We start from the raw sequence: 10,899 nt of genomic DNA, 5'->3' as shown, positions 1-10,899 counted from the left end.
ACCTGGGCCATCCAGTATCGCTGTGTTGGCTGACAGGGTGATGTCCAGCACATCTGGTAGTCCCCCGTTCCTTGGGAAATGGGTGGGTTCCCTTGGTGCTGCCGGGATCAGATCTATCTGCCGTAGAGCGTGATGGAGTGCTCTGCCGTTTGCATTCGATACCCTGGAATGCCACGCCGGGTGTTTGCAGTTGAAATCGCCTGCCAGCAGAACCCTGTGTCCCAGTCTTCTTAGAGCAATGAGATCCGGAGGGTGGAGTTTGTTCCCAGGTGCCCGGTAAACAGAGACTATATGTAGTGGCCCATCTGGAGAATGCAGCGTGACGCCAGTTGTTTCCAGGGACTGTAGTACAGGGAGTTGGAGACGGTCGTGTGCGATCTGCCGTTTGAGTAGAATTGCTGTGCCGCCTTTCCTTCCCTGACGGTCATCCCTGTATGTGGTGTAGTTCCTGACTCGTAGGGAGAGGTGGGGCTTCAGGTGTGTCTCCGAGAGCAGTACCACGTCGATGTTCTCTCGCTCCAGGAAGTCCTTGAACTCTTCTTTTTGTTTCTGAATGCCTTCAGCATTCCAGCAGGCCACCCGTAAGGCTCGGTGTATATGGGAGTTACTGTGCGCCATCATCAAGGAGTGTTGCAGCTACGTCCAGGAGTGTCGTCAATTTTGTTATGGGATCTTTGGCTGCGGCGATCTTCTTCAGTCCTTCCTTCAGGTTCTTCAGGAAGTTCTTGACGTTCAGCCCCGTCAGTAGGCTGAGGATCTCCTTGAGTGACGACGCCAGGCTGGGGTCCTCTGCTGTGGCGTCTTCGGATGACTGTGTTTCCGTTGGCTGCTGTTCTGTCTGTCTGCTGGGCCCTGGTTTCTCGGGCGGGTCAGGCTGTGACGTGGTGGCTTGTGATGTCGCTGTGGAAGATGTTGAGGGTGTCGCTGTGGGCGTTGGCGATGGTGGTGATTCTGGGTTTTCTGGAGGTGTCTTCTGGGTTGTCTTGTCTTGACGTGGTTCTTCTTGTCGTGGGGCAGAGTTGTCTTGTTTGCGTGGTGGAGGGGTGATTTGCTGGTTCTTGCCTGTCCTCTTCTTCTTCTCCGCCTGGAGGTACGGGCATCCCTGATAATTTGCAGGGTGGGCGCCACTGCAGTTTACACACTTTGCTGGGGCGTCTCTGGTCTTCTTGGGACACTCCTGTGTAGAATGCTTTTCCCCACACTTCACGCATCGTGGTATTGCATGGCACGTTTGTTGTGAGTGGCCAACGCGTTGGCAGCGGTGGCATTGCAGCAGGTCGTTCCCTTTGTACGGCTCTACCACTACTCTGTACCAAAGTAGGCGGGTGAGCTCGTAGATGCTAGGTTTCCCTTGCTTCTTTTCTAGCGAGACGAGAAACAGGGGGAATAGGGGTCTGGTGCCCTGCGCATCCGGTCTGCCTCTCATCTGGTGAACTGCGAGGACGGAGTGTCCCAGTGCTTCCAGTGCAGTTTTCACATCCTCCGGATCTGTGTCAATGGGTAGTTTCCTCACTACCACTTTCAGTGGGCGGGAAGTTTTGGGGAGCTCTGTTGAGTAGGGGTAGCTCTGCTGTTTGCAGAACGCCTCTACTTTTGCGTGGTCGCTCATTGAATTGCAGTGAAGTTTAATAAAGTCTTTGTTAAACCACACTTTGGGGGGGGCTGCGAGTGCGGCCGCCAGTGTCTTCATTAAAGTGTTCTGTTTTTCCACTCCATATATGAATATGGGGGGAACTTGTCGGGCTCTGAGGGGTATGGTGGCACTGTGTCCTTCACTTCCTTCTTCCATGTCCACTTCATTTGAGGTTGATGGTTGATCCTGGGGGGGGGTTGTGCTTTGCTGGTCTGGTGTTAGGGGGGAAAATCTGTTCCTACATTCGGTCCTGAATTCCACTAGGGAGCTCACTGGTCCAGTCGGTGCTCTTTTCAGAGATTTTCGGGGGGGCTGCAGGAATCCATCGTCTGAGGTGGTGGTTTCTTCTGTGGGCCTTGGGGGGGGCGGCGGAACATCTGTTGAGACTCCTGGTTCTGACTGGTATGGAGTTTCCTCCTCTCTTTGTTGTAAAGGGGGAAATTGTTGTGGGGATTGGGTATCGGGCGCTGTCTCCTGTGGTGGGATCATCGGGGGGGGCTCCTGTGGGGTTTTCGTTGGTTTCTTGGCCTTGGTGATGGTTACTCTTCGCTTACGGACTGTGCCCAGGGCGGTGAATTTGAGCCCCTGGAGCTGCTTAGTGACGGTGTTAAGATTGCTGGGGGGGGCTTTCCTGGGGCGGGGCCCCTTGCTGGTCGTTGGTCTGCCCTTACGTGGCACGGGGGCTTGGGTGTTCCCTTCGTTCATGGCTGGAATCACTGAATGGAAATCCTACTCAAGCACTATAGTTCCGGTGGCCCTTGAAAGGACCGCAGGGTCTTGATAGCACTGTCTCTTATTATGGGGGGGGGGAGTGCCCGTGGGTGCCGTGAGCTTTTTGGGCGTGCTCCGGCCGGCCTATTTTTCTTTTTGCCTTTCACTGTGTTTTTTGCTTATTTCTCGTGAAATTGTTCCTGTTGGGATATCAGTTTATTCATATATGGGAGTGTATCGTTCTAATCACTTGCACTAGAGTTTATTGATATAATGTATTTGCTATGGGGAGTGGCCGCAACGTGTTGCTTCCTCCACACAGCGTGGCGGACTGAACGTGAAGCGCCTGAGTTCTCCTTTTTAAGGGCTGGCTGGGAGCCTGTTTAAAACAGCCAATCAGAAGCGAGATCTCGAAGTCAAACTGGCCAATCCCGATAGGGTGCTTTCTTTCGGGTCCGCGCTCCTGAACGACTACTTTTTGGCAGTCACTTGTGCGGGAAGTGTGCGTGCAGTGCTTTGTTTGACCAAAACATGCACGTGCACACACTACTCTACAAATGCTAGCTACAGCACAGCACTTTACACTAAATTTATCACTTGCACCGCACTGAAATCAAATCACAACAAATCGTTGAGTGTTTATGATGCTGTTTATAATAAATTTGGGGAAAAATTGTCTTTATTTCCTCAAATTATCACTCGGAACACGAGAGCGAAAAAACGCACATCTCACTTATTTCACTACCGTATCTCAGTATGAAATTTTCGCTGGCAGGCAGCGTTGAGTTTGGTTACGGAGCGCGGACCGGATAGAAAGCACTTGCTGAGGCGGGCTGAGGTAAACAGAAGTTCGTAGTTGCCACAACGATAAGTGTGTTTCCTTCTATTTTGATAAACGATTTTTTTCAGGTATTCAATGAATGCACCAGATCCTATTCTTCCTTACTGGCTAGAAGAAACTTTATTCCACATAACTCAAAAGGCATTTGTTTTTATTCGCTTTTCTATTTTATGTTTCAGTCATTGCTAAGTCGGTCACACTACTTTTTCACCCTCCTTGTGCTTATAATTTTCATAATTTAACATGGAAATACTTATCAATAAATAATTATATTACCATGGTAATTAACTTCAATCCTTCCTGTGATTATACGCAAAGTACCATCTTCGTACTGCTTACTATAGTTCAATGAAGGGAATCTATAAAGTAACGCGTGTCGCACACATCTGCCTTGCAAACTCCCTGGCCTACTTCCAATGTATAGACTTTTATTTCAAATCCTGATTTAATTTCATAATTTTCTGTAGATTTTAACATTTTATTACCCAGCTTCTTAATACGAATGACAATCAAGCCTAAATATTTATTCCCTTTAACTTTATTTTTCTTTTTTATTTTGTGCCTTGTTTCATATTTGTTCTTACGTTAGCAATTAACGCACTTACCGTAGTTATGTATGAACAGGTTGTTTCTATATTTATTTTATTCCAAATAAATTAAATATATATACGGATTATTTTATGGTAGTTGATATTTTCTGTTGTTTCCTACGTGAATTGAGGAAACGCACGGACTTTCGCCTAATTCTTGTGCTACTTTCATATGTCTGTATCTGTCGAATGCTGTCGATCTGTCGAAATGTGTATTACTATCTGTCGATTCATCGAGTGAACTGAATTCGTTAACCATTTCACCAGGCGCGCATGCATTTTTTTTTTTCTTCTAAGGGATCCAAGCTTCGGGGGGCAAGGTTCCAATACTACAAGCCACTATGTCTATATACTATTATTCTGCATTCGAAAACACGATAAATATTCCACTTACTTTTTCACAAAAACATGATACAGACAGAGTACAGATGAAGTGTAAGATCAGATTTATATTGATGATACATCAATATTTTCCCTGTTAATAACTACATTTAATGAGAAAGTCTGCAAATGTATGTTCACTTAGGAACTTTTGCGAGGAGTCCGCACCCGGTGGACACCCCGTGAGTACGCCTCTGCACTTGACTATACTTCGAATTATACTGCAAACAGTTGTATTTTAGTTTCCCCGTTTAGTTCATCGATATCATTAACACAAAGAAAATAGATGTTATAGATGCGTATTCTCAGTTCTCGCTTTATATCCGGACGTCTGCAAAAATCTACTCCTTTTCTTTCTTTCACGCATCCACCAAACTAACAATGATTTGTATTATAATATTTGCGCATAAAATGTATATCTCATACCTTCCATGTTCTCAAGTATTCATAGACAAAAACGGTTACTTTCTGCGAACAAATTGTCCAAACACAGTGCAAATGTCATCTATAGATTGTCCTGGTTCCGTCTGCGTGTACATAACAATGCGTCATAATCATACATTGCACATTAAGGATATCAATTAATCTTCCCAAATTCCTAGATATGCCTGGCAAAAGTTCCGCGTGTTGTAAGGATATTACATTTGTACTACCGACAAGGTGGTATCTTCCAACATTGAAGTTCAATAAACCCCAAATGTGTCGGATATAGTATTTGATTTCTTGTCTCATTGTTTGCGTCAGAGATGTCTTCTCAAGTTAGGATTTACGATACATACAGGATGAGTTGTATATATTGTTGCTGCCAGCTCTATATTAATCCCATATTTGTAAACGAATAAAAACAGTATTCTAATTATAACAATGTGCTCACAATTAATTTTATTCTTAATTGTTATACGTATTGTTGATTAAAAATGAAAATGTTGCTAAGTGAATTTTATTAATATTTTCTGTTGCGTGATATAGGAAGTGAGTGAAATATTGGAGGAATATAGTGTGCGTAGCAGATGATGTGCAGTGGCTTTGGATCGCCTGTGATAAGGTAAGGCATTTGCTATTTTAATTAACACATTTTATATACTGTAATCCTAATTATTTTTATGTGAATGTGCTTACTACTTGTGTATTCAGTGGGACCGATGTTTTAATATGTATGGTCAAGCAGTGTCGAGCCTGGTCAGTGTGTGGATAGGTGACCATTTTTTGTAAATCGATAACATTTAACTTTGTAAACACGGATGAAGTAGAAGTATATTTATTTTATTTTTTACCTCAAATATGTAGGACACTTCTCCTTTGTACATCAATTATTATTATTAGTTCAACTTGTTTACAAGTTAAATGAAAAGAATAGTCGTTATCGTGTGATGATTGTGCTCATTAGGCTAAAGAAGACTCGTGATAAGAAAGAAAAGAAGAACGGTGCTCAAGTTTCGTCACAGCATATTCTCAAAAATTTACAGGCAAAATTCAGTGTTCTGCATGAAAAGGCATATTTGTACGAAAAAAAAAAAAAATTCTGCAGACGACAGAATTAAATAAAGTAATACACATGTATTTTAGAGTTACTGGTGTAAAATCATTACAAGTGCTTTGCCAGGTGGCCAATAAAAAGCACGAATACTATTTAAGGGAGCCAAAACAGGAGAAAGCTGGGGGCCTGAGCGATAGCAAGAATGTGCGTCCAAAGTGAACAGGAGCGAAGGCGACGCGGGTATACGTATAAGCAAGGGTAGTGGAAACCAGTTAGTTTTCGAGTTTCAATAGCACTTGTCATGCATCCATACTAGTAGCGCCCCGCTTGTAAACATTAAGTACACTATGCAAGAATACACCGCCGGTGGAAAATAGTACCTAATACAGTTATCTTTCATATATACTGACTTATTTTACAGTAGTAACCCAACACTAGTAAACGTAAAATAAAAGTGTATAACTTTATATTTAATTCTATCGCCTGGCTTAGTTTTTCACCTGTAAGATGTACTTATTTAGAGCAAGTTTCTTAACTAGCAAATTAAACCGAGAACCACAGCAACCATATATATATTCTTATGATGTACTTTTCTTTGAGTGGTGTTCTCTGTCTATTCAATAACATTTTCTCAGTTTAATGCTAGCAAAAAACAAAACAAAATCAAAGTGTTTCTATATAAATTTAGTTCACCGTGTTGTAATATCACATGGAATTGAAAAACGAATAGTCGAACCTCTGCTATCTCGATCAAACTTCTCAGGATGATATACTGACTTACCGCAGAAGTTCGACTGAATACGTTTCTCAGTTCCATGGGAGAACCTGGAGAAGCAAAAGCCTGCGCAACGGAAAATACTAAATAAACTTGTAGAGCAGGTCAAGATGTATCATCATGCCAAGTTTCATTCAGATCAGAGAAGTTTGGCTGCAGCCATTTTCATTACAAAGCACAAAATGGATGGTCCCTAACCTCGAGAATCTTCACAATTGTCGACGAGTTGAACTGCACTCATCTGATCAAAATCAAACTTAAAATGGCAGTTCACTTTCAACTGTTAAATAATATGATATGCAGGCTTCTGCTTTCCTAGTTACAGTCTATCCACTGTGGTATGCATATTAGTAGAAATGTGAGAGTGCATATTTATTAAAGATTTGCTTCAAAAAGCGATGAAAGACATAGGCATTCCCGCGGGCGGTGATAACAAGATGCCGGAAAACGAACAAGCAGAAAGAATATGGGCTGAAGAAGTGTAAACGACGACGCGGCGGCCCGTAAAGGTGTTGCCGTCCTATTAAATGAATAATATCAAAAGAAAGAAAAAAAAAGTAAAAAATTTCGCGCTCGTAATCAAGACAGAAAGCAACTAAAGGAAATCTTTGTTTTACGTCCCACGTTATGCCGCTTAGGCTAAAAGAGGCGCTGATTATGAGAAATGATTGAAATGGTGGTGGAATGAAGAAAGTGGGAGGAAACGGGAGAACCCCGCGGTAACCCACCGCACATAGTTTTTGTCCACCATAAAGTTAACTTGGCGGGGGCTCAAGACAGAAAGACGGTTGGAAAAACAAATAAACGATGTTCCATCCCGTAAAAATGTTGGCGACCTATGAAATCAATATTTTTTCTTAAAGAAAAAAAAAAGAATTAAAAAGAGAAAAAAAGGTCAAAATTTCGCGCTCGCTTCGCTCGCGATCAGCAGAGAAAAGAGGACGTGACGCACCCCTAAAAGTGTTGGCGACCGATTGAATAAATATTGTGGGTAAAAAAAAAAAAAAAAAAGTCAAAAATTTCGCGCTCGCTTCGCTCGCGATCAGCACAGAAAGAAGGACGTGACGCGCCCCTAAAGGTGTTGGCAACCGATTCAATACATATTGTCGGTAAAAAAAAAAAAAAAAAAAAACGCTCGCTTCGCTCGCGATCGACATGAAAAAGGCAACGACGTGACGCCCCGTAAAATTGTCGGCGACCTATTCAATCAATATATTCGGTTGAAAAACAAAGTCAAAAGTTTCCCAATCGCTTCCCTGCCGATCGACATAAAAAAAAAGGCAACCCCTTCACCTCTCCTTATGCATTCATCAGTAAACATACAACCATAGATCACAATACCACTCACATCACCTATCAGTTCTCCACGTCCATCAAGATCCAATCATCGCCCTGGCCCTTTATGATGATACACAACATTACATGTTATTGTGTGCATTGCCCCGCGTTACAATACATGACCAAAAAAAAAAGAGAAAAAGAGCTGCACTGCCTTCAGTGTAGACATGTTCGTATTCGTAGAAAATGATTTTAGGTACACGATAGTACAGTAATCTATCTTCACATGCTTCAGATGTGAACGATACCTACACATGAAGAGGGCTCCCGAGGTTTCCTTTTCCAATAGGATGGAGCTCCACCACACTTGCAGAATGACGAGAAGTTATGTTAATAAATATATCCCAGAGTGTTTCGTAACTCGCCCTTGGTCCTAATGATGAAGCGTTCTTCAGATGGCCCCGATGTCTCCACACATGATACTATGCGACTTCTTTTCACGAGGCTCTCAAAGATCACGTTTGTGTCCTAACATTCTCTGCAGATATGACACAGCTGCGATAGCGGATCACAGAAGCCTTTCCTCTCCTTACAAGAGACGTGTTCATTCGAGCATGGGAGTAATTCGACTATCGATCAAATATCTCCCGTGTCACGATAGTAGTCACTTTCAATTCTTCTAACGAAGGTAAGAAAAAATGCTATACAAACTTCCTTTCGGTATATAAAGGATTAGGGGCCCAGAGAATATTTTCTTTCAAGAGGATACATTCTTTTTCGAACACCCTGTATATAGATCCTCTAATTATAACTGCAAACAAAATGTTGATTTTGCAATTGCTTCCATGAGAGAAAATTCTGTGCACTTTCTTTCTGAAGGGCCGGGCCTAAACGTTTTCCTTAATCATTAAATTTAGTAGTTATCTACAATTACATAGTTTTCCATTGTTCTCAAAATAAAGATTTTTCTCTATGAATTGTTGAATGTTGCTAGGGATATTGAAGTAATTCTTTTTAGTGTTTTTTTCTTTACAATAATGTACTGAACGCCTGCATTAAGGAAGTTCGTGTGTCCATCTTGCAAAATGTTTCGTCTTTTTTCATGCCCACTAAGATAAATATTCATTTTGCTCTTTTCTCCGTATGCAAACCACATTTCTTAAAGGCAACATTTTCATACAAATGTAGTACTAAAAACTTCTAATTGGCAACATCTGGGCTGCGAAGAGGAAAAAGAAAGAAATCTCGTACGTATTCGCGCGCAATTCGGAATTAGCCAATGAAAAGCACAAAAGCGGCCACCATCTCTCTCTCTTTCTTATTAACGGTTTTGTACTTTCTGCAGTTCTATCAGTGCTGCTAACCTCTTACTATATCATTGAATATGTATGTTTATATATATATATATATATATATATATATATATATATATATATATATATATATATATATATATATATATATATATATATATATTTTACAAAAAATCATACTACTACGGAATAATATTAAATGCCTGTAAACCCTCATTTCTGTTTGCACTTTCTGTTACACTACCTTCCCCGAACTTCTTTCAAGTTATTAAGTGCAGAACGGGGAGTTATACATATTTACTTGCGCTTTCACAATATCTGCACATTGTGTAATAATAGGAGACGTATAAAATAAAACTATATACTAATACGTATATATATATATATATATATATATATATATATATATACAGTACACATTCCACTATCCGAGGCTTTCCTTTTCTTTTCTTGCTGACGATAAATTACGCTCTTAGAAATGTTGTCTGAAAACAATAAGAATATGTGCAAAAAATACAATCAGAGGTAGAGGTCTTTAACAGGAACTAAGCAAGGGAGTTGAAAAATTTTTTATGCATGTAAAAAATATAGACATGAACCAACTTGTGAAATAAAAAGACCAGAAAACTACTCTTTCTAAATTATGTGTAAACTTTTTACCGAAAACGAAAGTTGCACGAAAGACTTTTTGTCCCTTTTTTGGCCTCCGGTGCTTGGGGTCCCTGGTTCAATCCCAGCTCGTGCCGTGTGAACTTTGTCGTGCATAAAGACCGTGCTCATGGGTTTTCTCGGGTTTCTCCCGTTTCCTCCCACTTTCTTCATTCAGTACTCATCATCACCGTCTCCTTTAGCGTAACCGGTATAAGTATGCGACGTAAATCTAAAGATTTCATTTCATTTCCCTTTTCTGCTCATACTGCTGATTATGCGCGATTATGCCAACATCCAACTCCGCGGATAATCGTGCGATTACTGTATATACAACTAATACAGATACGTAATTACATTATCAGTTACAGTATCGGTTTTTATTTACTAATTTGCCTCACTTTATTTGCATCCCTGCAGTAAATAATTCTTATCGATAATAGTTAAAATGTATATTACATTTTAGTGCTTCACGACTGAATGATCATCTGCCTTACGTTATCTCGCAGCTGAAGAGGATGCTACACTGAAAACTACCTTGCGTTATAAAGGGTAAGTGAAACATATCTTAAAAATATCTTTCATACATTTCATTGTGTACATTAAAGAATGTAAGTTTGCCTTTTTCCTGTAATCAATACTTAATAAAGGATTTATTTTTATTTATTTATATACAATTTCATACGTGGTTCGTGATAGTAAACTCGATAGGACATAGTGGCACTATGAACATCCGAATCACTCATCATTCGAACATTCAAATATTTATTCGAATATTAGTATATTCCAAGTAATGTTAACGACGTTAATATGCTTGCCTTTATAGTTAATAATGTCAATTCTTACTTAAAACATACTTCCTTAACAGGACATTGAAGAAAAGGTAGTTGCCAACGGCCATACCATGCTGAATATACCGGTTCTCGTCCGATCACCGAAGTCAAGCAGCATCGGGCCTGGTCAGTACTTGGATGGGTGACCGCCTGGGAACACCAGGTGCTGTTGGCATCTCTTTTTCAAATTTCATTATCCTTCAAGTACGAAAATACTAGAAACATTAATTTTATAGTACTTTCAAGAGATAATTTATCAACATTATTTCATAGCGATTAATCGATATTCTAAGCGTTATACCCACTATTTCTTACACTAACAGCCTGTTTATTTGCACGGCACATTAAAATAACCTGATTTCCGATCCGTGTGCACCTACTACTATACTTAACACGGAATGTATTACCACTTTTTAAAA

The 10,899-nt window shown here is 40.7% G+C and overlaps 1 non-coding gene across 1 annotated transcript; it reads left to right on the top strand.

Annotated features, from left to right (window-relative positions):
• Positions 1 to 10,536: 10,536 nt before the first annotated feature.
• On the top strand, positions 10,537 to 10,655 carry LOC145677328 (5S ribosomal RNA). The gene has a single exon (XR_014129771.1). It is a non-coding gene; the product is annotated as a 5S ribosomal RNA (ribosomal RNA).
• Positions 10,656 to 10,899: the final 244 nt, after the last annotated feature.

Source organism: Thermobia domestica, unplaced genomic scaffold, assembly GCF_964235325.1.
Source record: "Thermobia domestica unplaced genomic scaffold, izTheDome1.hap1.1 HAP1_SCAFFOLD_773, whole genome shotgun sequence".
Lineage (NCBI taxonomy): Eukaryota > Metazoa > Arthropoda > Insecta > Zygentoma > Lepismatidae > Thermobia > Thermobia domestica.
The sequence above is the reverse complement of the archived record's forward strand: the minus strand, read 5'-3'. Positions and strand labels throughout refer to the sequence as shown.